The sequence below is a fragment of the Urocitellus parryii genome, chromosome X (genome assembly GCF_045843805.1).
Source record: "Urocitellus parryii isolate mUroPar1 chromosome X, mUroPar1.hap1, whole genome shotgun sequence".
NCBI lineage: Eukaryota > Metazoa > Chordata > Mammalia > Rodentia > Sciuridae > Urocitellus > Urocitellus parryii.
The window spans coordinates 78,501,762-78,524,535 of NC_135547.1; the positions used below are offsets into that span (position 1 = coordinate 78,501,762).

Genomic DNA, 22,774 nt, shown 5'->3' on the forward strand with positions numbered 1-22,774 from the left:
AGATGGTAAAATGATACCTCTCAAAATTAACCTATATAAATTCAATTCCATTTCAGTTGAAAAACAAATGATATTTCTGATGAACACTTCACAGGCAGTTTCTAAAGTTCGCATGGAAAAATAACAAAAAAAAATAAAGAAATTTTGAAAAAAGTACAATCAGCAATTTTCCTTACTAGATAAAGTTACCATTAAAAACTAGGCCAGGGGCTGGGTGCAATGGTGCATGCCTATAATCCCAGTAGCTTAGGAAGCTAAGGTAGGAGGATAGTGAGTTCAAAGCCAGCCTCAGCAATTTAGCAAGGCCCTAAGCAACTCCTTAACAAACTAGTGGAATCACGGGGAAATTCTACAACAAAATTTGGGAGCAATTTCTGATACAATGCTTGTGCCAGGGGCATCATGAAGTAGGGAAAATGTCTTACTATAAATCTACACATGTCAATACTAGTTAACATACTACTAAGTTAATTTACATGGCTCTTACTTTTACAAGGACTTAAAGACGTGTAACTGTCTTAATATAATAGCATATTAAAACAATAAAAAATGACAGTAAAAAATTACAATATAAGGGCTGGGGCGGTATAGCTCAGCGGCAGAGTACTTGACTAGCATGTGTGAGGCACTGGGTTCAATCCTCAGCATGACATAAAAATAAACAAATAAAATATTGGCATTTTTTAAAAAGTTAAAAAAAGTTAGACTACAATAAACTAAAAAGTTCTCTACCAATTTCAATCCATTTCTGGCTTCATAGCACTCAGCCATTAAACTGTTTTACTAATGGAACTACCTTCCAGAGTACACATGAACTTCCAACCATCTAAAAAAAAAAAAACAAAAAAGAAAAGAAAATACTACATGGTACATACTGAGTACAACAGGATTTTTGTTAGGTATACTATGTGGTCAGAATTCAAAGACAAATCTGGAAAAGACCAATATTTAGCAACTTACGAAAACTGCACATCATTTTAGTTCCCTGTTATCAATTGGAATTAACAAATGGCCCCGACACACAATATGAGAACAAAAAAAAAAAAAAAAATCGGTCCATATTTTCAACTAAATTCACCTATACATAGATTACAAAACAATTTTTCTCAAAACAATTTTTGTTTGTATGACAGGAAAAACACATACTACCAATGATGGGCTACAGTTGGTGGAAAATTACTTCCGAATCACAATAGTAATAAACCAAATGCTGTTATGAAATCTTGAAGCTAAAGGACCCAAAGCATATATACCTCTACATTAAATGTTGATTGTTCAACATATTTTTGAATATATTGTTCAACAAATACATTTATCGATAAATTTTTTGTTTTCAATATTGCCAATGGAGGCAATGCAGGATGAAGAACAATCCCATTTCGACGATTTGTGGTAATGCGTATTTTCTTCAAAATGTAGAACCAAGTTTGAGATTTAGACATGTTAAAAATATATGACTGGTAGTGAAATTCTACCTAACATTAACAAAAATTCAAAGGAGAATAATAACCCCCTCCCCCCCAAAATTTTAAAAAGTATACAGGTACATAAATTATGAAAATACATTTACATTTAATAATTTAGTTCAGAAGCCTTTAATAGTTAGTGGTGACATGCCTGTATTTTCAGCATCTTTGAAGGCAGAGGCAGTATTGCAAGCTCAAGGCCAGCTTCAGCAACTTAGTGAGACCCCATCTCAAAATAAAAATAAAAAGGGACGAGGAAGTAGTTCAGTGGTAATATGCCCCTGAGTTCAATCCCTAGTACCAAAAGAATAAAAGAAAAAGGGTTGGTGGTATAGCTCAGTAATAGAGGGCTTGTGTTAAAACTCCAGGATTGGGCTGTGGATGTGGCTCAAGTGGTAGCGTGCTCACCTAGCATGCGTGAGGCCCTGGGTTCAATTCTCAGCACCACATAAAATAAAGAATATCGAGTCCACCCAAAAAACAAATATTAAAAAAAAAAAAAAACTCCAGGATAAAGAAACAACAAAAAAGACCGTGGAAGAGAAGAAACCTAATACACTGTGATTTTTAAGTACTAGAAATTTGCAAATAATGTCCTCTCTAATGTGGCAAGTGAGAAATTAGAGAGTTCTTTGTATAATCTATAGAATGTAGTTGGCTAAAGTTAAGACTTTACATTAGTAACACAAATGTTGATAACACATTTGACAAAGTATAGGTAACCAAGTTTGATGTGTATCCATTATCAGTTTCTCAAATTACAAGACTAAATATCCCACACAAAACTGACATATGGTAATGAAACTTACAATAGGGACTACGAATGATCTTATTAGTAGTTTACCATTTCAAAACCAGGTGCCAATATGAGCATGGTGGCATATGCCTGTAATCCCAGAAGCTTGGGAGGCTGAGACAGGAAGATCACAAGTTTGAGGCCAGCCTAAATTTTTTAGCAAGATTGTCTCAAAGTAAATTTTTTTTAAAAGGTGGGGATGTACCTCAGTGGTAAAGCTATCCTGGGTTCAATCTCTAGTACTAAAGGAGAAACAAAACCAAAAAACAGGCAAATCTTTCATCTTATTGAGCAAATTTATTGCACAGGATGGAAATAAAAATGCCTACTAGCTAGATGGATTAGTTAAATGTAAATGGAGGACAGTGCACCTAGAAAGGTAGTATGTATGACTAGACAATCACTATGTACAAGTGAGTATGAACATGCATCTCCTGGAAATAAGCCCTTTTGGTTTTATTACTAGTAAAACAATGTACTGCTAAACACACTGGGTTTAAACTTCAGAAGATACTTCTATACCAGTTATTTCTAAAAGCTAAACCCATGCAACTGCATTTGAAAGTATTCCATTGTTTCCATACACACAGGAGTCAAAAATGGAAAACTCATTATAATCTTACTCCAGAATACTCCATTTGCCTAGTTTAGCTATCAATTAGGTTTTAAATCCAATTTGAAATATCAATGAAGCTAAAAAGTAGAGTATTAACTTTTTAAAGTTGTTTACCCTACTTCAGGATAGTAGTTCTCCAACAGTGTATATTGGCAATTCTGTAGCAAAGCAGCATGTACTGTAGTATCCTTTAAATACATTGGAGGGGCAGATGCACAATGATTAAAACAGGATAGGGCAGCAATATTCCTCTTTAGGAGCCAAAATATTTCACAAGTATTTATGAAAAACTGGTAAGAAATCTTAGCTATACTACCAGCGTTAAGTCTTAGCCTGTTTAACCTTATGTCCTAGACAGAATGTTTGACAACAGTAAGTCACTTAACATAGCAGAATTATTAACTGGTTCAAATATGAACTAGCCAACCAAGGGAAGTTTCAGAACCACAACAGATGGTACCCAGTTGGCAAAGAGGCAAAAAATTTTACTGCTCTTACTAAACAATTTCGTGCCCACTTGCAGAAAAATTACCCTTAGATCTATCATTTCACCAATAGGCAAACATATGGCTCCCCAAGAGCAGGAGCACTCCGTACCAGAAAAAAAATTATATCAGAACTTTTTCAGAAAGCAAGTAAAAATGGGCACAAATCATTAAGAATTCCAATAAGGTAAGCAGTGGAGTGCACCTGCATTTCAAGCAATACTAAGGCAGGAGGCCATGAGATAGAGGCCAGTCTGGACAAGATAGCAAAGACTTTCTATTTAAAAAAAAAATCCATCAACTTTTTAGGATTTAGTACTGTTGTATATTTTCTGATAGTTTTGGTAAACACTCATCCAAAGTTCTGCTGTCTAGTTCATTTTAGTTAACACTTCATGAAGTGCTGTAATTAGGCAATTCTGGATTTTTTATTAGGTGTCACAGAACATTTAATATTCTGATAAGTCCCAGATTTCTATGTTAAAATAACATGGACACCTATGTATTTCTACATTACATACTTTAGTCCAAGTTAGAGAAGGACCAGTGAAAGAAAACTAACCTTAACATCCAACGATGAAAAATCTTCTGTGCTGCAACATGGGGCTCCTTCTCATTATGCAGACAGCCAAACAGGTAAGTATATACGTGGATCCCACCCTCACTCCAAGGACACAGAAAAAAGTATTTATTCCCCCCCCCACTTGTGGGAAAACACCCCCAGACTACATGAAGTACCCCATGCATAAAACCCAATCCTTTTTGGTTGAAAACATTTTATGAGCTAGGGTCTAAATTAAAAGATTCAGAAGCAGGTTCATTTACCAGGGCCACTATGTAACTTTAGAAGCTAAAATAAATCACTATTTTCTTGACTATTTTTAACATGTGGTAATGTAGGAATTTGAACTGGTAAGTGCAAAGGAAGCTTTCAGGGCCCTAAAAACTGAACAAAATAAATATCTCATCCAATCAAAGGACTGATAACTTAATATAGAGTATAGAATACTAGTTGCACTGGTCATTCCATCTGGCAGTATACGGGGATTACCTTTCTCAATGTTTCTGGGCATCATAGAGCTGATTTGGCTATGTGCAGCACAAGCAGAGGGCGCTATTTTCAGGCTCATTCCTCCTGCCGATGGATTGAGGGGTATTCTTTGTTGTCTTCATTGGAAAAACTTTTTGAGGTTGACGAACACAACAATCCTCTGGTACAAAATCATCACGCTACAATCTACCACATACTTGGTCCTAACAACACATGGAATTTCTTAAATCTTTTATTTTTGGAATCCCAGATAAGACCCCCTAACTCAAAATACAAACTGCACTACTGTACTAACTTAAAATCTAATATGCAACAAATCCCCAAAATAAATATGAAAAGATCAGAATAGTAGCATGTGTTGGGGAACTTGCCTGACAGTGTGAAGCAGAAGCTTCTGAGAAGCAGGATTAAGCTAAAGATACCCTTTCTAGTTTCCATAAAAAGGGACACCTAGAGTTTCACCAGTACTACATATAGGTGACTAAGGGCCTAGTTTAAATGGTGTAGTATTCCCTGGGGAGAAAATGGACATTGGTATTTATCATCTTATGGAGGTATTTGCGTCTTTTTTGAAAAGGATTGGCTTCCTCTTTGGCATGAATATAGTTCTGGGATCAATGAAACTATTCAGTTAACTTTTCTTAAACATATCAAGTGTAAAACATGGGAAATAAGGGGTTCTTAAAGGCAAGTTGTTGAAGCAGAGAGTCCCTAATATCTTTAGTTGTATTAGTATCTTCTGAAATATGTGAAATCCACAAGAAATCATTAAGATTTTAACACAGCCCAACTTCCCCATTTTAGCCTTACTCTCTCTCTTATCCCATCAACCCAGAAACTGAACACAAAAGTACTCAGAAAGCACCGATAGGACACAGGAGCACATCAAACCCAATAAGGCACTAGAAGCTAGGGAAGGGGAAGAGAATAAGTCTGGATATAATAATTTTGCCATCACAACTTGGAACTTCTTACCTAGCATACTGACCAAGTTGGAAGTGAAATGGGAAGTTGCAAAAGAGCAATTTTTTCCTCAAAGTCACTACTAATAACCACAATACTTGTTAGATAGGGCTAGGCAACAGAACTACAATTATCACTGGGGGTGGGGTGGGGAACAGTTGATGTTTTATAAAAACCTGTGACCACTGATTCTACAGGATATGCATCCTTCCCCCTTGCTGCTCCTTCCCAAGTACCTCCCCCTCTGCTGCTTCCCTTGGCACCACATTCCAATACCAAAGAAAAACACTCCCTTCTATTCTGATCTAGCAAACTAAATGAATGTTCCCTTATTCAATGTTTCAGCGTGCACACACACGAAATATACAGAACCAGCATTAAATAGGTAAAAGTGGGGCTATGCTTTCTCAACAAGATGGGGGCAGGATTGGGGGTGATTTGAAGATGACTGCTGAGATCATGTTTCTTCTTGGAATGATGCTCAATGTCTTCAAAGCAATATGCAGTTTTTTCTTCTCTGAAACAGATTCCAGATGGATCATCTTTCCCTCTTGTGCCAAATCTTTAGGCTCCCACCCTTAGTTATTCTCCCTACCCACATATTATCAATTCACTGTCTGGCTTCTACTATTTCCCTTCTGTTACTTAATAAATGAGAAGTTAAGACTCTTAAAACCCTTCAACTTCAAAAATGAAAAGTACTGGATGGGCTAATGCAGTTTGCTTGAATTCTGAATCTACTTCTCAGAAGCCTATAGAAGCCACGCCACACTAAACCCCAGGTCTCAGTGGTCACACCTAAAAACTGATGAGGCCTAATTAGGTAATCTGTTGAGCTCATACTGTACACTATGGACTTGCATATTTCCCTTCTCAAACCACATACCCTTTACCTTGAGGTTCTGTAAGGGTAGCGCCAAACCCAGAACATGGGGTAGCAGTGGCCCCAAAGCACTTGGATCAATTTTCTAAAGATGCAACAGGTCTTCTGAAGAAGCAGAAGGCTGCACAAAATGTCAAAGTCTAATGCCAAATCAGTTCTTGTCATACCACCTTACCCACTATAGTGGAAATTACCTCCCAGCTAAGGTTTAGTATAAGGGGACATTAGGCATCCGATGGCATAGTAAATGATTATAATCTGTGATGTCTGGCATTGCTCAGGGGTCAGGGTGAAACAAAGCAACTTCTAACTTCCATTGGCACTGGGATAATGAGAGGACACTGGAGATACTGTATCAGGCTAAAGATAAATGAGGGAGGGCTGGGGGTATGACTCAGCAGTTGAATGCTCGCCTAGCACATGCAAGGCCCTGGGTTTGATCCTCAGCACTACATAAAAATAAATAAATAAAATAAAGGTATTGTGTCCAACTACAACTAAAAAATTTTTTAAAAATTTTAAAAAAGATAAATGGGGGAAACCTACCAAGGGCTCCCTAAATCACTATGGAGCACTCTCTCAGTATGTCAGTATTTATATATAATCTTATTAGGCAAATATTGGGAAATTTAAGTATATGAAGTTTATACACACTTCTTTTCCTTAGTTATATTCTAAACAATTTGAAGCTTCCTTGGGCTATATAAATTGCTATGAATTGGGCCTATAAATATAAACCGTAACTTAAAGGCATTCTGAGCCAGGTATGGTGGCGCACACCTATAATCCCAGTGGGTCAGGAGGTCAAGGCAGGAAGATCACAGGTTCAAAGCCAGCAACTTAGTGAGGCACTAAGCAACTAAGTGAGACCCTATCTCAAAATAAAACTTTAAAAAGGGGCTAGGGGGCTGGGGATATAGCTCAGTTGGTGGAGTGCTTACCTTGAATGCACAAGGCCCTGGGTTCAATTCCCAGCACCACAAAAAGGGGGGGAGGGGGTCCTAGGGATGTGGTTAAGCACTCCTGGGTTCAATTTCTAGTACAAAAAGGCGGGAGACAGGGGCATTCGAATCTTGTCCAAATTATTTCCTCTCAAATTCACACTAATATTAATAATAAAATCGTTAGAGGATGTGAAGAGACTATGTACAAGGCCTAAAATAGATAATAATAAACAGATACATAGACATAAAATGTTTGGTTTGGAATAATACAGTTATATTATTAATGGGTTTTCTTTATAAATAAGACAATTAAGCAATGCATTACAATTTATGACTTGTTCTACAGCTTAAATGAATTAAAACTCACCCCTCTTACAAAAAGACAGCCCTCTTCACAGCAATATTCCCGGTTACTTGATGGAATGTTTCCTCATCTGACATAATTCTGCAATGCTCGGTGCATAAGATAGGAAGTTAAATGGAGGGTGAAGACCTGAAGGTAAAGGGAACTGAATGTGGAAAGAAACATCTAGGGCAAAACAGCTGACTTAATGGCAGGTAAACTCCTTTAAGAATCTGTCTTAATAGCCAAACAAAAGAATCAAAAAGCAATCCTCTAACTTGGAAAGCCAATGGAACCCTAAGGAACAAAACTCATGTTAAAAAGATTCTTCCATGGAGTGAAGTTAAGCTGCAAAAATGTGTTTATAAGAGACATTCGTCATGAGAAGAAACAACAGCAACATCAAGGGATTCTAGAAAAGTCCAAAGATGACACTAGACAACAACTGGAACAATTAAGAATTAGGTTACTACTTATCATCCCAGTTATTCAGGAGACTGAGGCAACAGGACTGAGTTTGAGGTCACCCGGGCAACTTACCAAAATCTTATATTGAAATTTTTTTTCAAAAAAAGGAGCTAAGGATGCAGTTCAGTGGTCGAGTGCTTGCTTACCATGCATGAGCCATGGGTTCAAATCCCAATACAGCTCAGGGGAAAAAAAAAAAAAAAAAACAGAAAAAAGTTGTGCTTTTTTGCTCCATAAGACATGGGTTCAAAAATGGGTTACAGTAGCTAGCCGTTCTTGGCCAAGTTCTAAACTCCCATTTGTTTGATGTCCTATCTTTGAAATGTAATGAAAACAACAGTTAACATTGCAGTTGGTGAGGTGATTGAATCAATTAGAGAGAATTAGAATTATTTACAGGTCTGACTATTCCTAAAAAATGAACCAACATTGAGGAAGAAATGGCATTTTAAAGGTTATTTCTGTTCCAGGCAAGGTAGTACACACCTATAATAACCAAGAGGCTGAGCAAGAAGGTTCATAAGATCAAGGTCAGCCTCAGCAACTTACCAAGCCCTGGTCTCAAAATAAAAATGAAAAGAACTGGGGTAGTAGCTCATTGGTAAAATATCCCTGGGTTCAACCCCCAGTACTAAAACAAAACAAAACAAAACACCCAATAAAGGTCACTTCTGTATGTACTTGCCTGGTTTGAAAAATCAAATGTGGAGATAATTGATACATTCAAGTGTTCTACTAGCAGTTAATCATAATGTTAGTATGCTATAAACTTTTCTGTTTCTCCTTTGCTGATATTCCTAGAAGCACAATCATCACAAGAAATTGAAGAGGACCTCACTTTTTACCTCCAACTTAAGCATCATTGATAATGAGAGAGAGTCTTCACTTTGACATTTGGGAGCAATGTTACTGAGTGTATTTGACCTCAATTACCCGATCTGAAAAATTAAGAGATCAAATTAGAATTCCATAAAAACCATTATTACACATGTTAAACACTTAAAGTGTGCTCAGGTAATGGTCACTATCATTATCAAAAGACAATAATATAAAAAAAATACTAAACAAAAAAACACTGTCATCTAGAACATAACAAGTAGATGAGATATGATTAATAGGTATTTAAATGAGAAGGAATGAATGCAGTTGTATTTGGTACAAAGTGCTGGAAAAGCAGATCAAGAGCGCAGAATCATCTTGCAAACACTAAAATTCATTAAAATTATCCAGTGAGGGCAAGGCACATAGTTCAGTGATAAAGTGCTTACCTACCAAGGATGAGGCGCTGAGTTTAACCTCCAGCACAATGAGAAAAAAATGAAAATCATCCAATAAAAGAGAAATGAACAGAACCCAATCCTAGTAAACAAAAAGTGCTGAACAAAAGGCAAAGAATGGTGCATAATAGCAGGGCACAGGAAGCTTATGTGTTGCAGTAGGAAGAATGAAGAAAGTGTGAAGGAATGAAGTGTGAATATATGACCAAATATCTGGTTAACAGCGGTCTAATTACCCCTGGCAATTACTCCTCACTCTCTTCAGGTATTCAAGACACAGCAAAAATAAATAAATAAATAAATAAATAAATAAATAAATAAATAAATAAATAAATAAATAAATACCAAAAAAAAAAGGTCAAATCAAGTCTCTCTAATAACTTCAGTTTATAATAAAAGAAACTGTCAGGGACATATGCATACAAACATGTTTTCAATGAGTATGCTAACTGCACTGTTATATTCAAACTAAAAACTCTCTCAATGATTAAAAAGGATGGAAATATTCTAAATCAATCAATCATGATCCAAATTAAGAGATCTTTATGTACTCATACATCTAAAGACAGGAAAATTTTCTCATAAGAGCCATCTTAAAACATTAATGATATGTACACATTAGAAAGAAATACAGTACAAATATGACATTCTACAAATGCTTTCATTAATTGTGATATGCTCCTTTTCAAATTTTGAAAATGAGTAACTATATTTATTATAATTTTTTTAGACATAGTATCTATGTAAACCTGAAAGACAGATATAGATTTAAACATATTCTTCCCTACAGAAATTAACTAGAGGCCCTCAAGAGAATACAGAGAACAGGAAGAAAAAAAGGAAAGAAAATAACAGAGATTCGGGGAGTTGACATCAATTTTACAGAACACACCTAACTATATTAAAGACAGTTAAAAAAAAATATTTTTAAATTACATAACACTATTTACTCAATAGATTATTTCATTTTTATCAAGAAGAATAGGCAATGATGCCAAAGATATCATATCAAGAATAAGAAAATGTTCATGTTAATTTTTGGATAACGTATACTAATACGTTGATCCACTCATAATTATGAGTGGATCCAATTATGAGTGGATCCACTCATAATTACAGTGGATCAAAGTTGTATCTTAATAGGTCAGCATCAATTTCAAATTTTTATTCCAAGAGTTAAATAATTCTCAAATATACACTTTACCTGACCAAATTAATTACCTTAATAAGATGTGGTAACAATTAAGAAAAGCATTACAGCCGAAAGTAGTGGCACACGCCTATAATCCCAGCAGCTCCGGAGGCTGAGGCAGGAGTTCTGGGAGTCCAAAGCAAGCCTCAGCAACTTAGTGAGGCACTATTCAACTGAGCAAGACCCGTCTCAAAATAAAATATAAAAAGGCTGGGGATGCGGTTCAGTGGTACCAAAAAAGAAAAAGAAAAAGAAAAGCATTACATGTATGTTCTAAAGCAGCACTATCCATAAATAGCAGAAAAACAAAATGCTTTATATAAACACATCTATACTAATGTATATGTGACATATATATAAACAATGGTACATAAACAAAACCAATGGATAAACAAAATGGAATGAAAATATATAATGAAATATTTTTCAGCCATCATAAAGAATGAAGTTCTAACATGCTACAACAGAGATGAACCTCAAACATTGTGCTAAGAGAAATTACACACAAAAGGAGAACACAATACCAATTATATGCGGTACCTAGAATAAGAAAATTCACAGAAATTTAAAATATACTAGAGGTTATCAAGAGCTGGGATGAGGGGCAATTGTGGAAGTGGCAAAAGCACTAGACTAATATAATGGGAATTCTCTGTACAATCTTTGTAACTTTTCCATAAATCAAAAATTATTCCGAAACAAAATTTTAAATAAAGAGAACAAGAACATCCAACCTCCCACCAATCTTAACCAATAAATAACACAAATTTTGACTTTTCTGTGTGCTAAAAACTATAGACTTTACAAATTAAATAAAGTGAATGAAATTTATAATTTCCCAGTGAGACCGTTGTGCAAGGGAAGTTTTGGAGAAATTGTTATGTGGTACATTGTCAAAATACCCGTTAAATAAATGTCCCATATTGTGGTAATATTTGAAGGAAATTTATTTTCTGTCTTTCTTTTATTTTTCCCCCTAGTGACAGGGATCAAGACCAAGGCCTTAAGCATTCTAGGCAAGCACAAGGAAATTTCCTAAGCAACTATAAAGGGGTTAGGTAAAAACTATGTAGTATAAATTAAAACATTTTGGGGAAGGCAATGTGGAAGGAATTTTAATAAATAAAAGCTGCTCATATTTTTACCAGCTTTTCCAAAGATGCATCATATAGAAATCTTTGTTTTAAGGTTTTTTGGGTTTTTTTGGCATTTTTAAAAATTTATTGGTTCTTTTTAGTTATTCCTAAGAGCAGAACCCATTTGGATATAATTATACAAGCATGGAATATATCTTATTCTAGTTAGATAGAAATCTTATTAGAAATACTCACACAAGGACACACGGATCAAGTTTTCATTGCACCATTATTTGTGAAAGGGACAACCTAAAGACATGTTAATAAGTAAACTGTTAGATAAATTACATTACATAAATAATGTATCTATACATTTTCATTTCAAACTAAGAGCCAAATATTATGACATTCAGTCTAGTCATGATAAATGCTAAAACTGATGCTACTTAAAATATAAAATTGAATGACTTATGTATGAAAAAGGGGTCTTATTTAAGCCATGGAAAGACCCATGTCAAAGCAGAACATTATGAATATTATGGTCATGACATAACCCATAAAAATTATTTATCACTCAACCAAGAACAAAAGCAATTTGCAACCAGGCATAGTGGCGCACACCTGTAACCCTAGTGGCTCATGAGGCTGAGAAAGGAGGATCTCAAGTTCAAAGCCAGCCTCAGCAAAACGGAGAGGGGCTTAGCAACTCAGTGAGACCCTGTCTCTGAATACAATACAAAATAGGGGTGAGGATGTGGCTCAGTGGTGGAGTGCCCCTGAATTCAATCTTCAGTACAAAAAAAAAAAAACAAAAATTTGCAGCAATTGGTTGCAAGAAAGCACAGATCATGAAATATTACCTAATGCAGTTTTTAATGTAGCTCTGCTATTGTTATACTGTTATAAACATTATAGTTAAAATAATCCTACTACATATTTATTTTTTCACTACATATTAATTTTTATAGGTAAATTCTACTAGAAAGGTCCATATATGTGACAACCTTATAGGACAGCTGCTAGACATAAAGTAGTAGAAGGGAAAGATAAAAGGGCCAGCTAGAATTAACACAAAACACAATAGTGAAAACATTCAAGATGGAGATGACTTTAGTAAACTCTTAAAGTAAGGAAGTCAAAAGCTATAAAGATGAACAGTAATTGATACAAATATAATTGCAGCAGAATAAAAAAATTTAGAATAAAGGGAACAGCATCACATGAACAAACTGAAATATGGACAGGGAACAAGTTGGTATAACAAAGAACAACATACATAATATTTAACACAATCCAAATAATTCTATACTGTCACAGGAAAAGACAATGACACAAAACAGTGCATCCAGATGTAGACCCAAGTAAATGTAGTGTTTGATACATGCAATGTTAAATGAGAAAGCAAAAGATGCATTTTTAGCAAACATTGGTCCAATCACTTGAAATCCAATTTAAGTTCATACAGCTGCTGAGATCAAAATAAGATCCAAATGATCAATGACTTAAAAATTAATTATATAATAAAAGTACTAAGAAGAAATTCCATTTATAGAGTTACACATATAATTTTATTTTCCTCTGACCTAACAGATTTCCTAAAATTAAACCATCCCTGCATGGTTGGTATGAATGATTTGTTTATTGTATATTATTACTCATATATTTACTCCTGCATTTTTCCTTACATATCACTATCAAAAATGGGACTTAAGTGTTACTTTTCAGTTCCTATCAAGTTATTGTTTCTATAATATGTAGACTTAATAATAACACTACTGTCGTATTTGCAGAAATTATCTCTGAAAGGTCAAACATGAAATTAATAATACATACAATCTGAGGAAAAGGAAAAAATGTTGAGGACTAAGAAATCAGGATTGGGAAGAAAATTTACACCTAGATCAACTTTATAAAAATTGCATTTTATACTATTTACCATTTGCATGTACTATAGATTTTAAAAATATATGTAATCTGTGAGGGACAGTAAAATTGGTACATCTTCAAAGGGTAATCAAATCAAATTTTTAAATATGCATACCATTTACTGAAAAATTTATCATACATAGTTACTAGTACAAGTACCTAAAAATGAACATATGAGACATATATAACACGCTATTTACATTTATGGGATGATATGCAGGGTATTATATACATGGTAAGAGATCCATTATTTATGCTTATTCAACATTTACTATGAATCTACTATGTACCAGGCAGTTAGAGGAGCTGGAGTCATAGCATTCCAAAGGACAAAAACCCTTTGTTGACATCCTCTTTGAATTTACATAGTGGCAGCCACAACCAAATCTCTACCAAGCTGACAGTAAATCAGAGTGCAAAAAAGCATTGCAGCGCAAAACAGCAGACCAACTTAAATTTTTCCAACCTAATATATACCCCCCCCAGTATGAATGCAGAGCAAACAAATCACTACAAATTCTAAAATATATGACACTTTGACCTCTATGACTATGGTAGAAGTTCACTGATTTTAAGAGATTCATCCAATCTACTAAAAAGTATGTTATTATGTATAATTGTTTTTACATAATACACCTTAGAAACATATAGTAGTATACATATGAAATACTATAGCAAACATTAAAGGTATTGGGCTGAGGATGAGGCTTATTGGTAGACCACCAGGCAAGGCTCTGGTTTCAACCCCCAGCACTGGAAAAAATAAATAAAAGCATTATGTCATTTTTCTTAGAAAATTATTTTAAAGTAATATGTTCACACATTTCAAAAATAAAAAATAAAAAGAGCTGGGGATGTGGCTTTGCAATACAGCATTTGCCTAACATGGGTGAGGCCGTGAGTTCCAAACTCAGATCTAAAAAAATAAAAAAAAATAAAAAAGAAAAGGAAAAAAAAAAGAAGGAAAAATGCCAATTAATTACACTACAAAAATGTAAAAATGGCAATTTTCTTATGTTATGCATACTTATCACAAAAAAAAAAGAAAAAAACAAATCACCTGACCTTACAAATACTGGTATATCAAGTTTTCTACCAAAAGAACTCCAACTGTACATAGAAAATTCTTATGATAGGCGAGGGGGCATACACCTGTAATCCCAGCTGCTCAGGAGGCTGAGGCAGTAAGATCACGGGCTCAGAGGCAGCCTCAACAATGGCAAGGTGCTAAGCAACTCATTGAGACCCTGTCTCTAAATAAAATAAAAAATAGGGATGGGGATATAGCTCAGTGGCTGAGTACCCCTGGGTTCAATCCAATGAACCAAAAAACAATTCTTATTCTTACCTTGGATATACCTGCCCCATTATCCCAGCACTTAAAGATGACTATTTTCACATTGCAGTATCAATTTTTTTAAAAATACCTGAACACATATAGTTAATCCATTTTCTACCAGAAAGGAAGCTTTATATAGTACCTTTTACACACCTTACGTTTTTCAATTAATGTTCTTTAAATTTCCTACTATTTCATAGACTGTTTCCTCACTGAATATTACAGCATTCTAGTATTCCATTGTGTGAATGCATCAGTTTATCCAGTCTCCCGGGTTCTTATCTTTCATTATTTTACTACATTTGATAAATGTTATCAAATGAGACATGGTGATGCATGCCTATAATACCAGCTATTGAGGCCGAGGAAGAAGGATAGCAAATTTGAGGCCACTCTGAGCAACCCAGTGACACTCTCAAAACAAAAATCAAAAGACCTGGGGAGGAAGCTCAATGGTAGAATGCCTCTCTGGGTTCAACCACCAGTACCGCCCCCGCCCACACACACACAAAGAAATCCAAGACTACATATGCAATTTTTGTATCAAATTTGCAGATACATAGGATCATTCTGAGAGATCACTAGATCAAAAAATATAGAAAACTATAATTCTGATAAATGTCAAAAATGCTGTTCAAATTTTTGCACTGTAACATTCTACAAGTGCCAATCTTTCCAGTCTCCACACAAAGTTCTCAAATATTAACTTTCTGTACTTTTGTTTTACTCTTCTCTTACAAATAAACTTGAATATTCTTTCACATTTAAGTGCCATTTGTTTTCCTGTGAACTACCTATTCATGCCATGACTCATTTTTTTCCCTTATATTTACTTTTTTAGTTTTAGGTGGACACAATATCTTTATCTTTTTTTTTTAAGAGAGAGAGAGAGAGAGAGAGAGAGAATTAATATTTATTTTTTAGTTTTCAGCGGGCACAACATCTTTGTTTGTATGTGGTGCTGAGGATCGAACCCGGGCCGCACGCATGCCAGGCTAGCGCTCTACTGCTTGAGCCACATCCCCAGCCCCTCTTTATCTTAATCTTACTTTTATGTGGTGCTAAGGATCGAACCTAGTGCCTCACGCATGCTAGGTAAGCACTCTACCCCTTGAGCCACAAAGCACTCTACCCCTTGAGCCACAACCCAAGTCCCCATGACTCATTTTTAACTAGAGTTTCCTGACTTTATGTTTTAGAAGATTTTTATATATTAATGAGGATTAACATTTACTTGGTAGTGTTATAAATATTTTTTCCCAATTTCTTATCTTTTGACTTCATTTCTAGTGACTTTTTACAGGAAGTATAGTTGTTCTTTTTAGCCGAATTTTTTAAATCTTATGGCTTCTATTTCTGAAAATAGAAAAATAATCCAAAAGCAAAGGATGGGTTCACTCACAAATTGAACACATATTTAACCAATTGGGATAAAGAAAAAGTAAATCCTTTCATAATTTAAAAAAAATCAGATTAAAACTGGGAGTTTTAATAATCCCAGCTAGTGGCCCATAATACCAGTTGTTTGGGAGGCTGAAGAAGATGAACAGAAGTTCCAGGAAAGCCTTAGCAACTGAACAAAACTCTGCCTCAGAATAAAATTTTAAAAAGGGTGTCTGGGGCAGTGATCAGTGGTGCAACACTTGCCTAGCATGCAGGAAGCACTGGGTTTAATCTCCAGTATCACTAAAATAAATAAATAAATAACATGAAGAATTAAAAGATTGTGGGGGCGCTAGAATAACCAACATTATGATGTACATGTATAGCTCAACAGTAGAACAAGTGCTTGACATGCCCAAAGCCCTAGGTTCAATCCTCAACATCCCGGGCCTATCCCCGCCCCCCCCCCAAAAAAAAAGGGAGAGAAAGCCACTTTAGAAGAATATAAAACAAATATATTGATTTGGTCTTAGAGTTACGAATTCCTTTCTCAAACTACATACCAAGTCAAACATTTAAATGTTAAACTCAATTGAATTTTGTTATGACATTCATCAATCAATTTTTTAATTTTAGGGATACTTCTTTAGTATTAGCAAAGGATTTGATATATTTAATATCCAATTATTTTCAGTATTCGGTTTTTTTGTTTGTTTGTTTTGTGTGTGTGTGGGGGGGGGGTGCTGGGGATCAAACCCAGGAGCACTCTGCCAACCGAGCTATATACTGAGTCCCCTATTTTCAGCAATCTTTACACAGACATTTAAATGTTTTCAAAGTGCTTTCTATTTTAATAAGCCTGCTTGCCCTCGACGCCTATGAGAAACTTCTCTATCTTGAACATAAGAACTAGTCTCAATTTCTAACCACCCAGCTATTTTGTTGATGTTTATTTGTTTATTTATTTTCTGTGGTATTGGGGGACTGAACCAGGAGTGAACTCCCACTGAGCTGCATTCCTCCAGCACTTTGTTTTTAATATTTACAAGCACTCTGTAAATTGCTGAGTCTGCCCTCAATCTTCCAATCCTCCTGCCTCCTCCTCCATATGATATGTATGGTATCATACAACAAAAATTGAGCTGAGATTACAAGCATGGGCCACTGTATCCAGCTGAAACAGTACATTTTTAAAAAAATATTTGTTTTAGTTGTAGGTGGACACAATAACCTTTATTTTTATGTGGTGCTGAGGATCTCCCAGTGTTTCCCACATGTGAGGCGAGTGCTCTGCCACTGAGCTACAGCCCCAGCCCTGAAATAGTACATTTTAAGCCAAAAATACTTTTACTTTTAATTAAAGCACCCCAAAGGAAATTATATTACTTATGGAAACCTCTATAGAATAACCAACATGAACATTATGATGTACATACTTTGCTTTTAGAGAAGGGGGTAAGGAGTTGGTAGAGATGAAACCCAAAGCCTTATTATTTCTTAGGCAATTAATTACTCTTACCACTGAGCTATATCCCCAAACCCATATTTCAACATTTTAATCTTTATTAGGAAAATGCACTCAAAAAGTTTATAACAATTACTTAAATTGTGAGTATAGGGGGAAAAGTACCTGAAGCAAATTATTCCCAGTACCACAATCTGTTTTTCTAAATCTTATCAAATGGAAAGGACTGCAACTTTCTGTATTCTAATTAAACTGATATAATGCCATACAACAAAAACTTAATATTCCCTTGGACTTCTTTCTTAAAGAATAGCTCCTGGGCTGGAATTGTGGCTCAGCGGTAGAGCACTCGCCTAGCACATGTGAGGCCCTGGGTTCGATTCTCAGCACCACATAAAAATAAATAAATAAAGATATTGTGTCCAGCTAAAAAATAAATTAAAAGAAAAAAAAGAATAGCTCCTTAGGAGTGTCTGGCACACGCCTGTAATGCTAGCTACTCATTAGGCTGAAGCACAAGGGTCACAAGCTTGAGGCCAGCCACAGCAATTTACCAAGACCCTGTCTCAAAATAAAAATAAAAAGGGCTGGAGATGTAGTTCAGTATACCCTGGATCCAATCCCCAGTACCACAAAAATAGATACATAGATATATAGATAAATGCTAAGGGTGTATTATATGCATGATATAAACTCTTGCTACTGCCATACCCAGTTCTTTCTTGAAAACACTTTCAAACTCAGAAAGGAAACTGAATCTTGATTTCAATAGACAGTTTTCCTATTTGAAGAGATCCTTGTTTACCTCAGGGCTGGCCATGCCTAGTTCTGGGATTTCAAAATTGTTTGGCTGGCTTTAGAGTATTCTTATTTCTTGACAATTCAGGTGACCATTATACCAGAAACTGCTAACAGAATTTCAGCCACAACTGAAGCTTACCAAGAGTATGTGTTTTCTGCAACTGGTTGAAGTGTCACAGTAGGAAGTAAGGAAATGAGAATCCCCCACACTGGCACATGACAATAGCCCCTAGTAGTCTAAGACAAAGTGGTAATTAGGCATTTAAAACCACTAAAGCTAATTTTGTCAGGGACCTGGCAGCTGTGCCAAAAGGCTCATTTGCAATTTGTTGTCAATGGGCAAGTAAATATTTTTCACTTTTGCAGACCATATAGTCTCTGTCCCAATTAGTCTACTCTGCTACAGTAGCATAAAAGTTACATATACAAAAATTAGAAGTTGTCACTGTGTTTATTTAATAAATTTATCATCATTTCAATGTGCATGAAATATCATAATCCTTTTGATTTTCTTCAACCATTAAAAAACATAAACACCATTCTCAGCTCATAGGCTATACAAAAATTTTGGTGGGCCAAATTTGGCTCATATGCCAGTTTTTTTGAACCCTCACATAGAGAATTAGTTAGGCACCTTTTTTGTTTGAAGATGTTTTTTGAAGAAAACCAGAATTGAACAAAGTTCAATTTCAAAGCCAGAGAAACAGTTTTCTTTTGTGGGGTGCCAAATCAAGACAAACATGGAACAAGCCTATGCTATGACTTGCTAAATTTTTAATATATTCTGATAGTTGTGTATATTTAATATATTCTGATAGGTGTCTATATAGTGTAATATTCTACCTATATTTTTTGTCACCTTAAACATTTTAGGTATTATAGTTCAGTACTACATTCACATTGTTGTGCAACTAATCTCCAGAAATGTTTTCCTCCAACAAAACTGACTCTATTCCCAGTAAACAATTCTCTATTTCCTCCTTACCCCAGTCCCTGGCAACCAACATTCTACTTTGTTCTATCAATTTGGGTCATGTTCACTTTTTTTTTTTTTTTTTTTTGTAATGGAGATTGAACCCAGGGGTGCTTTATCATTGAGCTACATTCCCCAGAGCTTTTTCTTTTTTATTTTGAGATAGGGTCTCACTAAGTTGCTGGTGCTGTCCTTGAACTTGCAATCCTTTGGCCTCAGCCTCCAGAATCACTGGGATTACAGGTGTGAGCCACAATGCCCACCTGGGTCACATACTTTTGAATCTATCCCATACCATCATTTTGGGACACAAGTGCTAGATGGCAATTTGTGTTATTACTATTTAGAGCAGCAAAACTGAATGCACTAGGGAATCTATACATGAAAATTGTAAAGTGTTTTAGGCTAAAAATATTTATCTGCCTAGCAGCCACATACTAAAATATACCTGTCAGATCAGTCATGGTATCTGCCACACATTCCCTCAACCTACCTATTCTGAGGAAAACAGAATTGTACAAATTTCCCATCAAATACAAAACCATCCATAGAAAATATGTTCTTTTATAGAGCACCAAATCAAATAAGGTCTGGGGATGTGGCTCAGTGGTTAAGGGCTCCAGGTTCAGGTTCAATCACTCTCACCAAAAAAAAAAAAAAGTACACTAGACTAAAGATGACACAAATGGCTGAGACAAAAATCTCACAAAATACTTACCCTTTGCAAGTTGGAGGTTAGTTTATTCCTAGAAACTTATCTTAATCTATTCTTTCCCAATCTATTTCATTCTAATTTATATAGCTGAATTCAAATAAACTGTGGTCCAATTCCAAACACTTCCAAAGAAAACTGCTAAGCCCAAGCCCCAAACTGAGTTGAACAAATAGCGTGAAATGGTAACATTACAATAAGCCAAAATTGTGAAAAAGCAGAAAACTATTCATAAAATTATAGAAGTATTTATAAAAATAGTCTATCGGACTGACGCATTTAAAAAAAAGAATTGAAGCCAATCAGATTGTTCTTTTTTATTAATGCTATTTAAGTTACATTTATTTATTTATTAAAGAGAGAGAGAGAATTTTTTAATATTTATTTTTTAGTTTTCGGTGGATACAACATCTTTATTTTATTTTTATGTGGTGCTGAGGATCGAACCCAGCGCCCTGCGCATGCCAGGCGAGCACACTACCGCTTGAGCCACATCCCCAGCCCAAGATTGTTCTTATAAAGAGCCAGAAATCCTGGCATCCCTAGGCCCAAGTATCAACAAACCGTCCCCCCCCTTTAGATGAATGGTGAATGTTCCAGTTAATAACCACAATCCCAAACACTCCCCATCCTCTTAGAAGCATAAGTTGCCCTTACCATCACATTTGTTATATTTCACAATAAACTTTCTTCTAACATCTCTATCAAAGGTAGATAAAAAAGAAAATGAAAAAAAAAAAATAACAAAAGATAGTGCTTCAAGAAAAAGGAGAATGAATACCAGAACCATCTCACACATTTACCCCATGTGGTTCCTGCAGGCATTTGCAATTGCAACCCCTGAAACAAAGGATGAAGAAGTTAGATGTTAATGGCTATGTTAGAAGCTGAGAAACAAGCAGAGTAAAAGCAGCAGAGACAAGTGACTTAACTGAAGAACACAAAACACTGTTGTATGTTACTAACTAAAATGGATAAGGACAGACCTAGTAAAATTGTGTTCTCAGGAACTAGAATCTGGCTGTCAAAAGTTATCACAGTAAAAGGAACTAAAACTGAAAGAATATGCAGGAAGCCAGCACACAACACACAGGTGAGGCCATGAGGGCCACAAGCAGCAAAGGAAGGTGGCATAAGAAAGCAAAACCTAGCCAGGTGCTGTGGCGCATGCCTATAATCAATCCCAGCAGCTTGGGAGGCTGAGCCAGGAGTATTGCGAGTTTAAAGCCAGCCTTAACAGCTTACCGAGGCCCTAAGCAATTTAGTGAGATCCTGTCTGAAAATAAAAAAATAAAAAGGGCTAGAGAAGAGGCTCGGTGGTTAGGGTGCCCCTGGGTTCAATTCCTGGTCCTGCTGCCAAAAAAAGAAAAGAAGCAAAACCTATGTATGAGCTAAAAACATGAAGTAGAGAAAAACCATAGTGGACAGACAGGCCAACACCTAAAAGGACAAATTATAAGATACAAAAGATAATCAGAGAGACAGACAAGTTCAGTGATATGAATGACACAACTCCAATGTAAAGATGTAGCAACTCCTGCTGTTTCCTGGTGCTTCTCTAAACCCAGTTATTACCACTAAGAGGCTTAATCATCTTAATGTCTCCTACATTTGTAACTGCAGGTGATCTCAGTCAGCATTATCTCTCTACAGGTGGACTGCCTATCATTATGGGAGCTCACCGATTTTACTTCTAGCAATCAGAAGTGCCTAATCTAGCCAAGCATGGTAGCACACATCTATAACCCCAGCAATTTAGGAGGCTAAGACAGGAGCATCACAAGTTTGAACTCAGCCACACTAACTTAGTAAGGCCCTAGCAACTTAGCAAGATGCTGCCTCAAAATAAAAAATCTAAAGAGTTTTATTTTATGAACTACACTGAATATAGCTCAGTGGTAGAGCACCCCTGGATTCAATTCCCAGTTAACGCCAAAATAATGATAATAATAATAATAATAATAATAATAAGGAAAAGTACCCAACTAATACCAATATTAAGAAGCAAAAGAGGGGCTGGGGTTGTGGCTCAGTGTTAGAGCACTCGCCAAGTACACTTGAGGCACTGGGTTCAAACCTCACCACCACATAACAATGAAATAAAGATATTATGTCCAGGGCTGGGGATGTGGTTCAAGTGGTAGCATGCTGGCCTAGCATGCATGAGGCACTGGGTTCAATTCTCAGCAATAAATAAAGATATTGTGTCCACCTAAAACTAAAAAATAAATATTTTAAAAAAAAGATTTATTATGTCCTACAACTAAAAAATAAATATTAAAAAAAAAAGAAGCAGCAGCAAAAGAGCCTCTCAGGAGGAATACAGTTGGGGAACTGACTATGAACTTGTGGACAGGTATGATATTTCTAGATGCTCTATGACTGAGCTGAGGTCTATTTTTAGAGCAATTAAATGATACTAGAAATATTCATAGTAACTGGATTATGTTAGGCTAAAGCAATTTTGAATTATATATAAAGAAAAAAAGATGGTCACATTTAGCAATCAATAGGAAGAAATGCCCTGGATGTGTCAAATTGCAACCCTACAATCTCAGAAAACTTAAGAACTCAAAAGGAATCAGACATTCTCACTTTAATGACAACTGAACACC

At 35.6% G+C, this 22,774-nt stretch overlaps 1 long non-coding RNA gene across 5 annotated transcripts in view; it reads right to left on the bottom strand.

The window, feature by feature from the left end:
• The window catches only part of LOC113175450 (uncharacterized), a 73,488-nt gene that overhangs the window by 24,023 nt on the left and 26,691 nt on the right, over positions 1-22,774 (bottom strand). For 3 of the 5 annotated variants that reach the window (XR_013342538.1, XR_013342534.1, XR_013342535.1), the window contains exons 8-9: positions 11,816-11,869; positions 9,748-10,694 (exon numbers count right to left, since the gene is read on the bottom strand). This is a non-coding gene — a long non-coding RNA (uncharacterized LOC113175450). Of the gene's footprint in view, positions 1-9,747; positions 10,695-11,815; positions 11,870-20,565; positions 21,000-22,774 lie in introns of those variants that run through there. The other 2 variants (XR_013342537.1, XR_013342536.1) reach the window with 2 other exon arrangements.